Source organism: Neophocaena asiaeorientalis, unplaced genomic scaffold (genome assembly GCF_003031525.2).
Source record: "Neophocaena asiaeorientalis asiaeorientalis breed wild unplaced genomic scaffold, Neophocaena_asiaeorientalis_V1.1 scaffold164, whole genome shotgun sequence".
Lineage (NCBI taxonomy): Eukaryota > Metazoa > Chordata > Mammalia > Artiodactyla > Phocoenidae > Neophocaena > Neophocaena asiaeorientalis.
Window position 1 is genome coordinate 947,271 of NW_020173727.1, and position 14,664 is coordinate 961,934.

The 14,664-nt window shown below is 39.6% G+C and overlaps 1 pseudogene; it reads right to left on the reverse strand.

Annotated features, from left to right (window-relative positions):
• Window positions 1-13,418: 13,418 nt before the first annotated feature.
• LOC112403343 (purine nucleoside phosphorylase pseudogene) lies at window positions 13,419-14,428 on the reverse strand (annotated as a pseudogene).
• Between the last annotated feature and the right edge of the window lie 236 nt (window positions 14,429-14,664).

Consider the following 14,664-nt stretch of genomic DNA (forward strand, 5'->3'; position numbering starts at 1 on the left):
CCAGCTCTAGTTCCCTAATTCATGACTTAGAAGAGACACCATTAGATACATTTCGTTAATATTATCCCTCTGAATACAAGGGGAAGAGGGAATTTCTGCTTTGAGAGGAGTAATGTAGTACAAAGACCTGGAGTCAGCCAGCGGTGGGTCCAGTTCTGATTCCTTCATTTACCAGTTGTGTGACCTTAATAAATTACCTAATCACTCTATACTTCTTTTCCTCCTCTGAAAATGGCTAGGGAAATTCTAATGGCTGTCAGTTTCCTAGAAGTAAATATAGAGCTGAAAGCAAAAGATAAAACAAGGAGACAAAAATAAGAATGCTGGGAAAAAGTTGGGGAATAAGATTCAGAGCAGGATGAAATTTCAAGTCCAGAACATGGATGGTGTCAGGAGCTTCGGTGTCCAGAACCCATCTCCACGTGTGGATGGACTGGCCGCAGCAGAGGGCCCAATTACCAATCAACTGCAGAAGTGTTGGCAAGCCTAGTGCTGTGACTGTCCACGTTGTGACCAAATCACCAAGACAAAGGAGAAGAAGAGGAGGCAAGAAATCTTCAAACTGAGAAGCAACAGCAAATGCTTCCAAAGGTAGAATGATAAAAGGGCTGTAGGAATTAGCTCAGGTGTGAGTTGCTTTATTAATAACACTGTTAACTGGTGCATTTCGTGGGGCTGCAAAGGTGGAAGAAATCATGCAAAGCCCTTCAGTTCTTCTGTTTGTTCTTGGCTTTGCTTTAATGTCACGTATCTCAACTATGGCACTCACACCATTCTGCATTTGGCATCCATCCAGGCACCCGTCATTCCTGAACCCAGGAAGAATGAGGGAGGCTTTGTGAGTGGTGTTCTTCTGAAAGTGGCAGAATTGGAAGGTGCAAGAGCCATCCTTCCTCCCATGGGAAGTGGCACTCTGCCTCCTGCCCTGCTTCCTCTGTCTGTGCTGGGTGAGAGAGCATCACTTAGTCTCCTTCCATGTCCTTGTCACTTTGTCCTAGGCAGGTATACTCCCAGGCCTAGGGGGTATATATAGGCGAGGATGTCCAGAGTCCTCCACATAGACCCAACAATAGCAAACCAGATGGATAAGCCATAAAGGGGCTTCAACAGCATCTGTGCATAGTCATGGATCACTCTCCTCCCTAGGCTGGACTTTACACTTGCACAGTGAATAACCATTCACCTAGGTCAAGTCTAGATACAAGTTCTTTTTTTTTTTTTAATTTTTGCTTTACTTTGTACTCTTTCAATTTTTATTTTTGAAATAATTCCAAACTTACAAAAAACTACAAAAATAATGCAATGTACTCTCATACACACTTCATCCAGATTTAGTTTCAAGGAGCAAGAATATGTAAAGAATTCTCATATATCCTTCACCCCAGTTCACCACTTGTTAACAATTTGCCACATATGCTACACTATTCCCTATCTCTTATGTAATCTCATATATATATATACATATATATATGTAATTTTCCCCTGAAACATTAGAAAGTAAGTGGCAAAAATCATGCCCCTTTACTCCTAACCTGTACAGTGTATATTTCCTAACAACAGAACATTCTCTTATATAACTACAGTAGTTTTCAATATCAAGACATTTAGCATAGACACAATATTATCTAATCCACAGTCTGTATTCAAATTTTGCCAATTTTCCTAATCATATCCTCTATAACATCTTTTTCCCAAGAATTATCTGTTACTTTTAGTGGCCATATCTCCTTAGTCTCTTTTAACATGGAACTATTCATCTTTGTCTTTCATGAATAAGACTGACATGTTCAGAGAGTACAGTACATTGTGCATTTTTAAAAATATTTCTGTTTCATTTTAGCGTGTTTCCTCATGATTACATTCAGGTTATGCCTTTTGGGCAGGAATATCAAAGAAGTGATATCATGTCCTCCTCAGTCCATCACAACAGGAAGCAGGGGATCTCAGTTTGTCTTATTACTGGGAAGTTAACTTTGATTGCTATGTAATTTCTTCAGATCCTTATAATACTATGTGAGTGTCTGGATCGGTGGCACTCAATCCTTGTTCGCACATTAGAGTCAACAACAACAAGTTTGAATGTCCAGTCTTCACCCTGGATCAGTGATTCTCAAACTTACCTGTGAATTGGAATCACCTGTAAAAATTTTAAGATGCTGTAATGCCTGATTCTAACATTTAAAGATTCTGACATATTTAGTTTGAGTTTTGCCAGGGTATTAGGATTTTTAAAAACTCTCCATGTCAAGCGAAGTTTGAGAATCACTGCTCTGGACCAATTAAGTCAGATTTTCTGATGGTGGGCACTGGAATATTTTCAAAGCTCTCCAGGGTATCTTTATATGCAGAGAGGGTTGAAAACCACAGGTGTACACCTAGGACATAGTGTCCACCTTTAATCAAAGGGGAAGCCTGGAGCTGTACTGGTTTTCTCAAGATCATACAGCTAAGAAGTGGGAGGGTCATGTATAACAACCCAGGCCTTCTTCCCTGTTAACCATAGTTCTTCTCTGAATGAGGCAGAAGTCAGCTAGTTGACACCTATTTCACCTGAGAGGAGACCAGAGAAGGTATTTTTCTGCTCCTAGCCCAAGAAATCAGAGAAAATCAGACAGTTAGGCTTATATTGTTCTGCTCTGCTAACTTCAGGTTGTTCTGTTAATGACTACGTCCTTTCTACTCAAAGTGTGGTCCATGAGCAGCAATGTCAACATCAGAACCTCAGGCCCCACCTCAGATAAATTATTCAGTTTAGTGTAGAGAATCCCAGAAAGATGGCCCATGCATGATGCTATTTGGTTACAGAAAGCTTAATTGTGAGACATCTAATTTATTATAGGGCCACTCTAGGACTAGAATCCCTGGGGATTTCCATCTAGGATGATAATTTGATCACCCTTATTGTGCACTTCTCTCTAATTCATGTGCATCCAAGTGACTGAGAAACATAATAGAGATCCCTGGATCTTGGCAAGGGTACTATTCAGAATTCAGAATTTTGGAAATTCTGGAGAGTAGGCAAATGGGGTTAAGGTATTGGCAAGCTCTTACATATTACCATGTACAAGGGGAAAATACACCTGGGAAATAAGTGAACGCAAATACTTAGCAGAATTCTAAGCTAGAAGGGATATGGGTGGGAGCAAGAGTGGGCTATAAGAGAGAAAGAAATTGACCATGATTCAAGGAGTGTACAAGGATTGAGACTATGATTCTCACCCCAAAGTTATACTTGGATGCTTTTCTGAGGATAGAGGAGAGGTGTGGGAAAAGGGGTCTGAATCAGCTACTTTTAGTTTTCACATAACACAGAGAAAATTCTTTAGCGTGTCTATGCCATATCTTCTTCTGCTCTTGTATGTAAGAATAAACAAATAAAAACCACCAAATGAAAAGATTTAGCTGTTCAACAGAAGGGGAATAGAGGTAAGGAACTGGGATAAAAATAAATGAGATTCCAGATGACACTGTAGGAAAAAGATGTTAGAAAAGAAATATTCAATATCAGTAAAGCATTGTTTCAGATAATAAGCTCAATTCGTACATTTTAAAAAACACTGTGGAGGCAGTCACTAGCCAGTTGAATGATGAAGGAAACTGAGAAGCTGATAAAAGCTGAGCACAAAACGTCTCAAACTCAGAGGAAAAAATAAAAGTAAGAACTTAATAATAAGGAAAATGGCAAGAGACTAGGAAAAATGATCCAGGAGATCCAACACACATGATATGAGTAGTACTGGAGGATGAAACTGAGCAAAAAGAGAAGCAAAATCAAAGAAATAATTGAATAAATGTCCTAAGTTGAAGAAAAATTTGAATCTTCACCAGGAAATAGATTGTCAAATATCAGATGAGATTAATAATAAAGAGAAAAGAAATCTTGCTTTACAACAGAAAAGAAGTCTCTTATAGAAGAAAAAAAATCTCAGGATAAAACAAAATTTCTTGTTTACAGCATTGAATACTAAATGAAAGTGGAACATTTCAGTGAGATTCTCAAGGGAAAGTTTCCATAGCTTTTGAAGGGAAAAATTCTATACTCACCACTATTTACTTAATTAGTAAAATCATTAAGATACTCTCAGATGCGCAAGGACTCATACCCTTCCAGAAAATGTTCCTCAGGAAATAACTGTGCCACTTAAAAAATAATAATAACTCAGGAAAAATGAAGATGTGGTATAAACACATAGGTATAAAATAATGAAACTACTTAAAACTCGACTTACTGTCCAAATAATTATTGTAAATATGTTTTCTCCCCATAGGAAGCATGGCTTATTTTATTTTTCTCTTTAAAAACAAATTTTTTTTTTTAATCAAAGACCTAGCAGGTTGTTTTAAAACATACACACTGACCAAATAAATGAAGTTAACATTCATTCCTTGTTTCTACTACCATAATCTGAACTAAGATCCAGTGGTAAAAATGCTCTTTTTATTTTTAACAGTTTTAATATGGTTTTGCAACCTGGTAAAAGTGTAAAAACAATTTTTGAAAAATAATAAATTAATTAATATGATTGTTCATAATGGTAATCTGAATGTAAGTTCTCAGATTATCCTAATTAAAACTACTAGCAGGAAAAGGGAAAAGATACATTATAGACACATCCTACAGTTTGCAGCTTGCCTAGTTGACATCAATGGATACTATTTCCAATCATAATATGGAAAATAGGCTAAGAGAACTTGATTTTTTATTGAAATAGAAACATTAGATGCTAATTACAGAATAGCAAATACATATAAAAAGATGCTAGAAAGAAACACATATGTGATGTGACAAAAACTGTTTGCTTAGAAAACTTCAAGCCTGATATCCTGTCCTCATGGTAGATTTTATCTTCAATGGCCAAAGCTGAAGAATTGAAAGTGACATTGATCTTGACTGAACTGGTGGGTGGGCCAAACTTCAAGGAGTTATGTGATGGTCACTCCCAACAGGAGTGTCAGTGCAATGTGGGCTCTGGAACGTGTTGGTCCTTCTCAGACCTGCTCCCTTACTGCCTCCTTGTGGCCCAGTGAGAGGCCCTATTCTAGAACTGTGTATTAACAAATTCATAATTACAAAGAAATTTTCCTGTTTAAAAAAGAAAACAAACTGGACACCCAACAGGGAAATACAGGTGTGCAAGTAATATTTGGTGGGCACCACTGATTTGCATCAATGTTCCTGTATCGTCTTTTTAAATACATAAATCACACTAATCTTTTAAAAATAAAAGTGTTTAAAGTCATCTTGACATTTCTTCCTTTAAGTGTAAAGAGGAACTCGTGTTTCCTGAGATGGGGGAATGTGGATGTGAGCATTCTCTCTCTTCGTATCAACACAAGACAGAACTCTGATGCATCACTTAATCAGGGAGAGCTTGGAAGCCAGAAGCTAAGTTTACGAATTGCCTAGTTGCTAAGGAAGACTTCTAGAGACCAAGAGAGGGATAAAAACATACCTGGTCACAGCAACAAATCAAATAACAAATAGGAGCAAAACTTTGCAATTCAAGTTGATGCACATTTTTGCAATTTCTGGAAACTTCTTTTGTAATCTTGTTTTAAATGCAGAGCTGTCCCCAGTGCTTATTTTGAAGAAAGTTTCAGATGTAGTTTTGTATACACTATTGTGAGTCCAGAACATCATCTCTGCCAGAGACCTTTGCACTATTAAGTCTCATTGGTTACTGCAAAACTGAAGCTCTTGGAACTCCTGAGAAAAATTCTAAGCACCAGCAAAGTGATGCTTAGAATTTATAACAAAATAACAAAAGTATTTGGAAGAGCAGGAGATATTTCCTGATTTGAAAACTTATGTCCACACAAAATTCTTCACATTTGGGTTTACAGCTGATTTTTTCATAATTACAAAAACTTGGAAGCAACCAAGATGTCCTTCAGTAGGTTAATAGATGATTAAGCTATGGTACACCTGGACAAGGGAATATTATTCAGCAGTAAAAAGAAAACACAACAGTGGTTGTCAGGGGTTAGGGGGAAGAGAGGGATGAATAGACAGAACACGGAGGACTTTTAGGGCAGTGAAACTACTCTGTATGATACTATAATGGTGGATACGTGTGCCGTTATACCTTTGTCCAAGCCCATAGAATATACAACACCAAGAGTGAATCTGAATTAAACTATGGACTTTCGGTAACTATAACGTGTCAGTGTGTGTTCATCAATTGTAACAAATGTACCACTCTGGTGGGGGAATGTTGATAGTGGGAGAGGCTGAGCATGTGAGGATAAGAGGTGTATGGGAACTCTGCATTTTCCACTCAGTTTTAATGTGACTCTAAAACGGCTCGAAAAAATTAAGTCTATTTTTAAAAATATCAAGCATCAGCAAGTGATCAGAAGTGTTTTGAAGAGCAGGAGATATTTCCAAGAGCCTCTGCATTTATGTCACTGGCAGCTACCTTGCTAGCGCTTCTCAACTCAAGAGTACAGACACCATGGCTATGGGGTCAACATGAGTAATTTTAGTTTATCAGTTTATTAACATCAGATATATAACCTTGAGCACATCATTTTCAACTTGTTTCTTCTCTCCTTCATAGGATTGTTGTAATGATTAAAGAGGTAATGATACCCTGACAGACAAGTTCAATAAAGAGTAATTGTTGTGATTTTTGTCATTACTTAATACATCCCAAAAGAATTTTATGGTTAGTAGTAGGGAAATTTGTAAGAGAAGGGAAGAGTCAATGACTTTTTTGCACCTATCACACACATATATACATGCACACACCCCTGTCCTATAGCTGGCTCATTAAAAATCCAGTGCATTTATGGCAATACCTTCCCACAAAAAAAGTCATCATATATCAAATCTGACGGAACAGTTAATGGTTCAGAGTGAAAGCCCAAGCACTTTAGTTCTGTTTTCCTGAGATGTTAATCTATTCATCAGTTTACGTAAAGAAAGAAAATAAATAAATGAGAAAATAGAAAAAATGTAAGGAAGGAAAAAACATGTTATGAAATTTGTTCATAAATAATGAAAGTGTGGTTTGTATGAGAAGGGAAAAATGATGTGCAGGTATCAAACGTTACGTACAAAAAGAGATTGTTTTTCTCTATACTGCTATGGAAACCTTTTGTGTTGAGGTTTTGGAATTTTTTAAAACTTAAAAATATTTACTAATTATCTTGCTCCAGAATTTTTTTTTTTAAAACATCTTTATTGGGGTATAATTGCTTTACAATGGTGTGTTAGTTTCTGCTTTATCAGAATTTATTTTTAATATTTTTTAAAACCTGGATTTTAAGGAGGACCTTCAAGGTGGCGGAGGAGTAAGACGTGGAAATCACCTTCCTCCCCACAAATACATCAAAAATACATCTACATGTGGAACAACTCCTACAGAACACCTACTGAACGCTGGCAGAAGACCTCAGACTTCCCAAAAGGTAAGAAACTCCCCCAGGTACCTGGGTAGGGCAAAAGAAAAAACAGAGACAAAAGAAAAGGGATGGGACCTGCACCTCTGGGAGGGAGCTGTGAAGGAGGAGAAGTTTCCAAACACTAGGAAGCCCCTTCACTGGCAGAGACAGGGGGTGGCGGGGGGAAGCTTCGGAGCCACGGAGGAGAGCACAGCAACAGGAGTTCAGAGGGCAAAGTGGAGAGATTCCCGCACGGAGGATCGGTGCCGACCAGCACTCACCCGCCTGAAAGGCTTGTCTGCTCACCCACCGGGGCAGGAGGGGGCTGGGAGCTGAGGCTCGGGCTTCAGAGGTCAGATCCCACGGAAAGAACTGGGGTTGGCTGCGTGAACACAGCCTGAAGGGGGCTAGTGCACCACAGCTAGCTGGGAGAGAGTCTGGGAAAAAGTCTGGACCTGCCTAAGAGTAAAAAGACCATTGTTTCAGGGTGTGCAAGGAGAAGGGATTCAGAGCACCACCTAAAGGAGCTCCAGAGACAGGCATGAGCTGTGGCTATCAACACAGACACCAGAGATGGGCATGAAACGCTAAAGTTGCTGCTGCAGCCACCAAGAAGCCTGTGTGTAAGAACAGGTCACAATCCACACCTCCCCTCCCAGGAACCTGTGCAGCCCACCACTGCCAGGGTCCTGTGATCCAGGGACAACTTCCCGGGGACAACTTTCCTCAGGCTGTTGCAACCTCACACCGGCCTCTGCTGCCTCAGGCTCGCCCTGCATTCCATACCCCACCCTCCCCGCCAGCCTGAGTGAGCCAGAGCCCCCTAATCAGCCGCTGCTTTAACCCCGTCCTGTCCGGGTAAAGAACAGATACCAGAGGGAGACCTCCACGCAGAGGCAGGGCCAAATCCAAAGCTGAACCCCAGGAGCTGCACGAACAAAGAAGAGAAAGGGAAATCTTTCCCAACAGCCTCAGGAGCAGTGGATTAAATCTCCACCATCAACCTGATGCACCCTGCATCTGTGGAATGCCTGAATAGACAATGGATCATCCCAAAATTGAGGGGATGGAATTTGGGAGCCACCGTAGACTTGGGGTTTGTTGTATGTGACTGATTAGTTCCTGATTTATATGTTTATCTTAGTTTAGTTTTTAGTGCTTGTTATCATTGGTGGATTTGTTTATTGGTTTGGTTTCTCTCTTCTTTTTTAATATTATTATTTTAATAATATTTTAAATTTTTTTTATTTTAATTATTTATTTTTTTCCTTCTTTCTTTTTTTTTTTCCCTTCTTTTCTTTTTTCTTCTGAGCCGTGGGGCTGACCAGGTCTTGGTGCTCTGGCTGGGTGTCAGGCCTGAGCCTCTGAGGTGGGAGAGCCGAGTTCAGGACTCTGGGCCAAAAGAGACTTCCCAGCCCCACATAATATCAATAGGCGAGAGCTCTCCCAGATATCTCGGTCTCAACGCTAAGACCCAGCTCCATTCAACGACCAGCAAGCTACAGTGCTGGACACTCCATGCCAAACAACTAGCAAGACAGGAATACAACCCCACCCATTAGCAGAGAGGCTGCCTAAAATCATAATAAGTTCACAGACACCCCAAAACACACCACCGGACATGGTCCTGCCCACCAGAAAGACAAGATCCAGCCTCATCCACCAGAATACGGTTACCAGTCACCACCACCAAGAAGCCTACACAATCCACTGAACAAACCTTAACCACTGAGGACAGGCACCAAAGACAATGGGAACTATGAACCTGCAGTCTGCAAAAAGGAGACCCCAAACACAGTAAGTTAAGCAAAATGAGAAGACAGAGAAATACACAGCAGATTAGGGAGCAAGGTAAAAACCCACCAGACCAAACTAATGAAGAGGAAATAGGCAGTCTACCTGGAAAAGAATTCAGAATAATGATAGTAAAGATGTTCTAAAATCTTGGAAATAGGATGGAGAAAATACAAGAAACGTTTAACAAGGACACAGAAGAACTAAAGAGTAAACTAACAATGATGAGCAACCCAATAAATGAAATTAAAAATTCTCTAGAAGGAATCAATAGCAGAATAACTGAGGCAGAAGAATGGATAAGTGACCTGGAAGATAAAATAGTGGAGATAACAACCACAGAGCAGAATAAAGAAAAAAGAATGAAAAGATGAGGACAGTATCAGAGACCTCTGGGACAACATTAAATGCACCAACATTCGAATTATAGAGGTTAAAAGAAAAAGAGAAAGAGAAAGGGACTGACAAAATATTTGAAGAGATTATAGTTGAAAACTTCCCTAATATGGAAAAGGACATAGTCAATCAAGTCCAGGAATCACAGAGAGTCCCATACAGGATAAATCCAAGGAGAAACACGCAAGACACATATTAATCAAACTATCAAAAATTAAATGCAAAGAAAAAATATTAAAAGCAGCAAGGAAAAAGCAACAAATAACATACAGGGGAATCCGCATAAGGTTAACAGCTGATCTTTCAGCAGAAACCTTGCAAGCCAGTAGGGAGTGGCAGGACATATTTAAAGTGATGAAAGGGGAAAACGCACAACAAACATAACTCTGTCCAGCAAGGATCTCATTCAGATTCAACGGGGAAATTAAAACCAACGGACAAGTAAAAGCTAAGAGAATTCAGCACCAGCAAACCAGCTTTACAACAAATGCTAAAGGAATTTCTCTAGGCAGGAAACACAAGAGAAGGAAAAGACATGCAATAACAAACCCAAAACATTTAAGAAAATAGTAATAGGAATGGATTAAGATACAAGAATGGATTTGAATGGATACAAATACAAGACCCGTATATATGCTGGCTACAAGAGACCCACTTCAGACCTAGGGACACATACAGACTGAAAGTGAGGGGATGCAAAAAGATATTCCATACAAATGGAAATCAAAAGAAAGCTTGAGTAGCAATACTCATACCAGCTTAAATAGACTTTAAAATAAAGAATGTTACAAGAGACAAGGAAGGACACTACAAGTAGCTAGGAATAAACGTACCTACGGAGACAAAAGACCTGTATGCAGAAAACTATAAGACACTGATACAAAAAATTAAAAATGGTACAAACAGATGGAGAGATATACCATGTTCTTGGATTGGAAGAATCAGCATTGTGAAAATTACTATACTACCCAAAGCAATCCACAGTTTCAATGCACTCCCTATCAAACTACCAATGGCATTTTTCACAGAACTAGAACAAAAATTTCACAATTTGTATGGAAACACAGAATACCCTGAAAGTACTCTTTCTGACTTACTTCACTCTGTATGACGGACTCTAGGGAAACTTAAAAGCTTTTGCACAGTAAAAGAAAACATAAACAAGAGGAAAAGACAACCCTCAGAATGGGAGAAGATATTTGCAAATGAAGCAACTGACAGGATTAAACTGCAAAATATACAAGCAGCTCATGCAGCTCAATATCAGAAAAAACAAACAACCCAATCCAAAAATGGGCAGTAGACCTAAATAGAATTCTTCCAAGAAGAGATACAGATTGCCAACAAACACATGAAAGGATGCTCAACATCACTAATCATTAGAGAAATGCAAATCACAACTACAATGAGGTATCACCTCACACCAGTCAGAATGGGCATCATCAAAAAATCTACAAACAATAAATGCTTGAGAGGGTGTGGAGAAAGGGAACCCTCTTGCACTGTTGCTGGGAATGTAAATTGATACAGCCACTATGGAGAACAGTATGGAGGTTCCTTAAAAAACTGCAAATAGAACTACCATATGACCCAGCAATCCCACTACTGGGCATATAGCCTGAGAAAACCATAATTCAAAAAGAGTCATGTACCACAATGTTCATTACAGCTCTATTTACAATAGCCAGGAAATGGAAACAACCTAAGTGTCCATAGACAGATGAATAGATAAAGAAGATGTGGCACATATATACAATGGAATATTACTCAGCCATAAAAAGAAATGAAATTGAGTTATTTGTAGTGAGGGGGGTGGCCCTAGAGTCCGTCATACAGAGTGAAGTAAGTCAGAAAGAGTAAAACACATACTGTATGCTAACACATAAATATAGAATCTGAAAAAAAAATGGTTCTGAAAAACCTAGGGGCAGGAAAGGAATAAAGACGCAGACGTAGAGAATGGACTTGAGGACACGGGGAGGGGGAAGGGTAAGCTGGAACGAAGTGAGAGAGTGGCATTGACATATATACAGTACCAAATGTAAAATAGCTAGCTAGTGGGAAGCGGCTGCATAGCACAGGGAGACTCCAAAGTCACATGATCATTCCATCATCTAGAATGTCATTAAGCCCCATTTGCAATTTGATATAGCCATTAATATATCAAAATTGCTTCTTAAATAAAAGTGCCTTTATTTGTGTTAATTTACCTTTTATGAATTATGCTTTCATAGTACTTTTAACTTCTATTATTTTTTTTTATTATTATTATTATTTGTGTGTGTGTGGTACGCAGGCCTCTCACTGTTGCAGCCTCTCCCGTTGTGCAGCACAGGCTCCGGACGCACAGGCCCAGCGGCCATGGCTCACGGGCCCAGCTGCTCCACGGCATGTGGGATCTTCCCGGACCGGGGCACAAACCCGTGTCCCCTGCATCGGCAGGCGGACTCTCAACCGCTGCGCCACCAGGGAAGCCTGACTATTCTGAAAGTACACAGCAGTTTCATTTGTAATAGCTCAAACTGAAAACAACCCAAGTGTTCATTACAAGTGAACAGTACACAAAATGTGGTATATCCATGTAATGGAATACTACTTAGAAATAAAATAGAATGCACTACTGATACATACAACAATGTAGATGAATCCTAAAATAATTAACCTGAGTGAAATAGAACAGACAAAAAACTTTCAGACTTTATGATTCTACTTATATAATATTCTAGGAAAATCAAACTAATCTACAATGACAGAAACTAGGTCATTGTTTTCCTGAAGAATGGGGTTGTCTCGGTATGGCCAGGATGGATGGATTCCAAGGGAAGACAAAGAAACTTTTGGAGTAATAAGTATATTATTTGTACTGTAGTGATGGTTTTATGGGTGAATATATATGTCAAAACTTATCAAAGTGTACACTTTAAACATGTGTAGTTTATTGTGTCACAATTATACTGCAATCAATTTGCTAAAAACACTGTTAAGAACTGAATAGGCAGTGAAACACAGGTAGAAAATATTTCAAATGTGTATATCTGACAAAGGAATTGTAACCAGAATATACTTAGTTTAAAAATCTTCTATATCTAAAAAAAAAAAATTAAAAACATCCTTTAAATGGGCAAAATTTTAAACAGATGTTTCACAAAAGAAGATATATAAATGGCCAATGCTAAGTGTATGAAAAGATGCTGAAATTTTCCATCATCTCGGAAATGCCAATTAAAACCACAATACGTATGACTACATACCCAGTACAATGACTACAGTAAAAACACGGGCAGTCCAATGTTAGCAAAAATATGGAGGTACTAGAAATCTCACACATTGCTGGTGGAAGTGTAAAATGGAAATAATTTTTCAGAAGTGATTGGAAATTTCTAATAAAGTTAACTTTACTTCTTTTTATTTTCATCTTTCTCTTTATTCTCAAAATATGATATTATATAAGTCCAAAATGAATAGGCTGTTCCTTGTGTAGTCTCCAGTGCTTTAAGGAGGCAGAACTGAGCCCCCATAAATGTGAGAGGATCATCTCAGGAAGCAAGCAGTAGCTACTGTGCTGAGTTCGACGGCCCCAAGTCAAATCCTGGGCATATCCTCGGATGTATGGTAGGGCTTGGGCTCTGGTTCTTTAAGAGGAATGGGGGTGGAAATCATTTTGAGATGACAACTGAGCAGAAGAGGACTCAGCACCAGAGGGTCTGGTGGGACAAGTAGGGAAGGCAACACTCCTTTCTGCCACTACCTAAGGGCGGAGGCAAGTGATTCCAGCAAGAGGCCAAAGTAGGTAGCAGCTCCTCGGATCCCATAAGGGAGAGGCCAGACCACCCCAGGGCTGGTTAACTGGCATCATAAGACAGTGGAATGCTAGCCAGAAGAATGAAGACAAACTGTTCCAATTTCTGAGGAGCTTGCTTCCCAGCCTCTAGTACTTTCTCATGATTGGCCTCCTCCTAGCTTTCATAATCCAAGATGACCTTGTTATTGATGAGGGAGAGGCCAAAGACTCAAAGTCCACAGTGCCTTGAAACTATAACATCTGGTACTGTGCTCATGCCAACAGCATCCACCCCCAGCTTCTGCAACAGATGACACTCTGCCACAGTCTCAAAACTGGGGCCCACTACCATCACGTAGGTGCCTTCCTGTAACTCTCTGTTCCCCCATTTGTTTCCAGGTACTATGAGCCTTCTGCTTCATATCCTGGTCATAAGTGTCAGACATGGCAGGGAAACTAACTCCAAACCTCTCACCACTGGGCCCTCTGAGAGGGTTCTCACTGCAGAAACAAGATAGGTTGATGTGATCAAGGATCAGCCTGATACCTCCAACCTCAGACTTGGAGTTGAGCTCTCTAGATGCACTGATGACCACTAGGGTGTCCACACCCAGAAGCCGGAAAACCCTCACTGGGAATGTCACCTTCCAGAGCAGGTAGACTTCATACATGTGGAACCTGCCCTGCATCATCACACAGGCTCTGCCATTCAAAATCCCAAACACCAGTCGACCAGCATGACCTGGCACTGTACTTTTGAGAGTTTGGTATTTGGTTGTAGTCAAAGATCTGGGCCTGAGTTAATCTGTCAGTCAGACCTCCTAACCCAGAACCACAGATCACTGCCACTTGAGGTCCGTGTTTGGTGTAAGACGAAAGCCATTTTGCAGTGTTCCGATAACCTTCATGTGTGAATCTAGACTCTAGGATGGGAATCTGTGACAAGCATGTGGGTTGAGAAGACCTCTTCCCTGTATGTGGGTAGGGGAGCAGGCTCCCTCTAACCTCGCTCCATAACGCCTGCATGTGGACGCACGCATGCACACACACCGGCTCCTTTTGCCATGTCATCTTTATGCCTGGGATATTCACCCATAGGAATTTGCTTAAAAGAGATAAAAACATTTGTTCACAGAAAGTCTTTTTTTACAAAAATGTTCATAGCAGGGATTTTTTTTGGTGTTTTATATTAAAAATTAACTGATATTAATATGAACATATGTATGGCTGATATATTTCAGAAAATTCTGAAATTTTCCTTCTTCATTTTTTCTTTTTTGTAATTGAAATAGAACTGACATTTAACA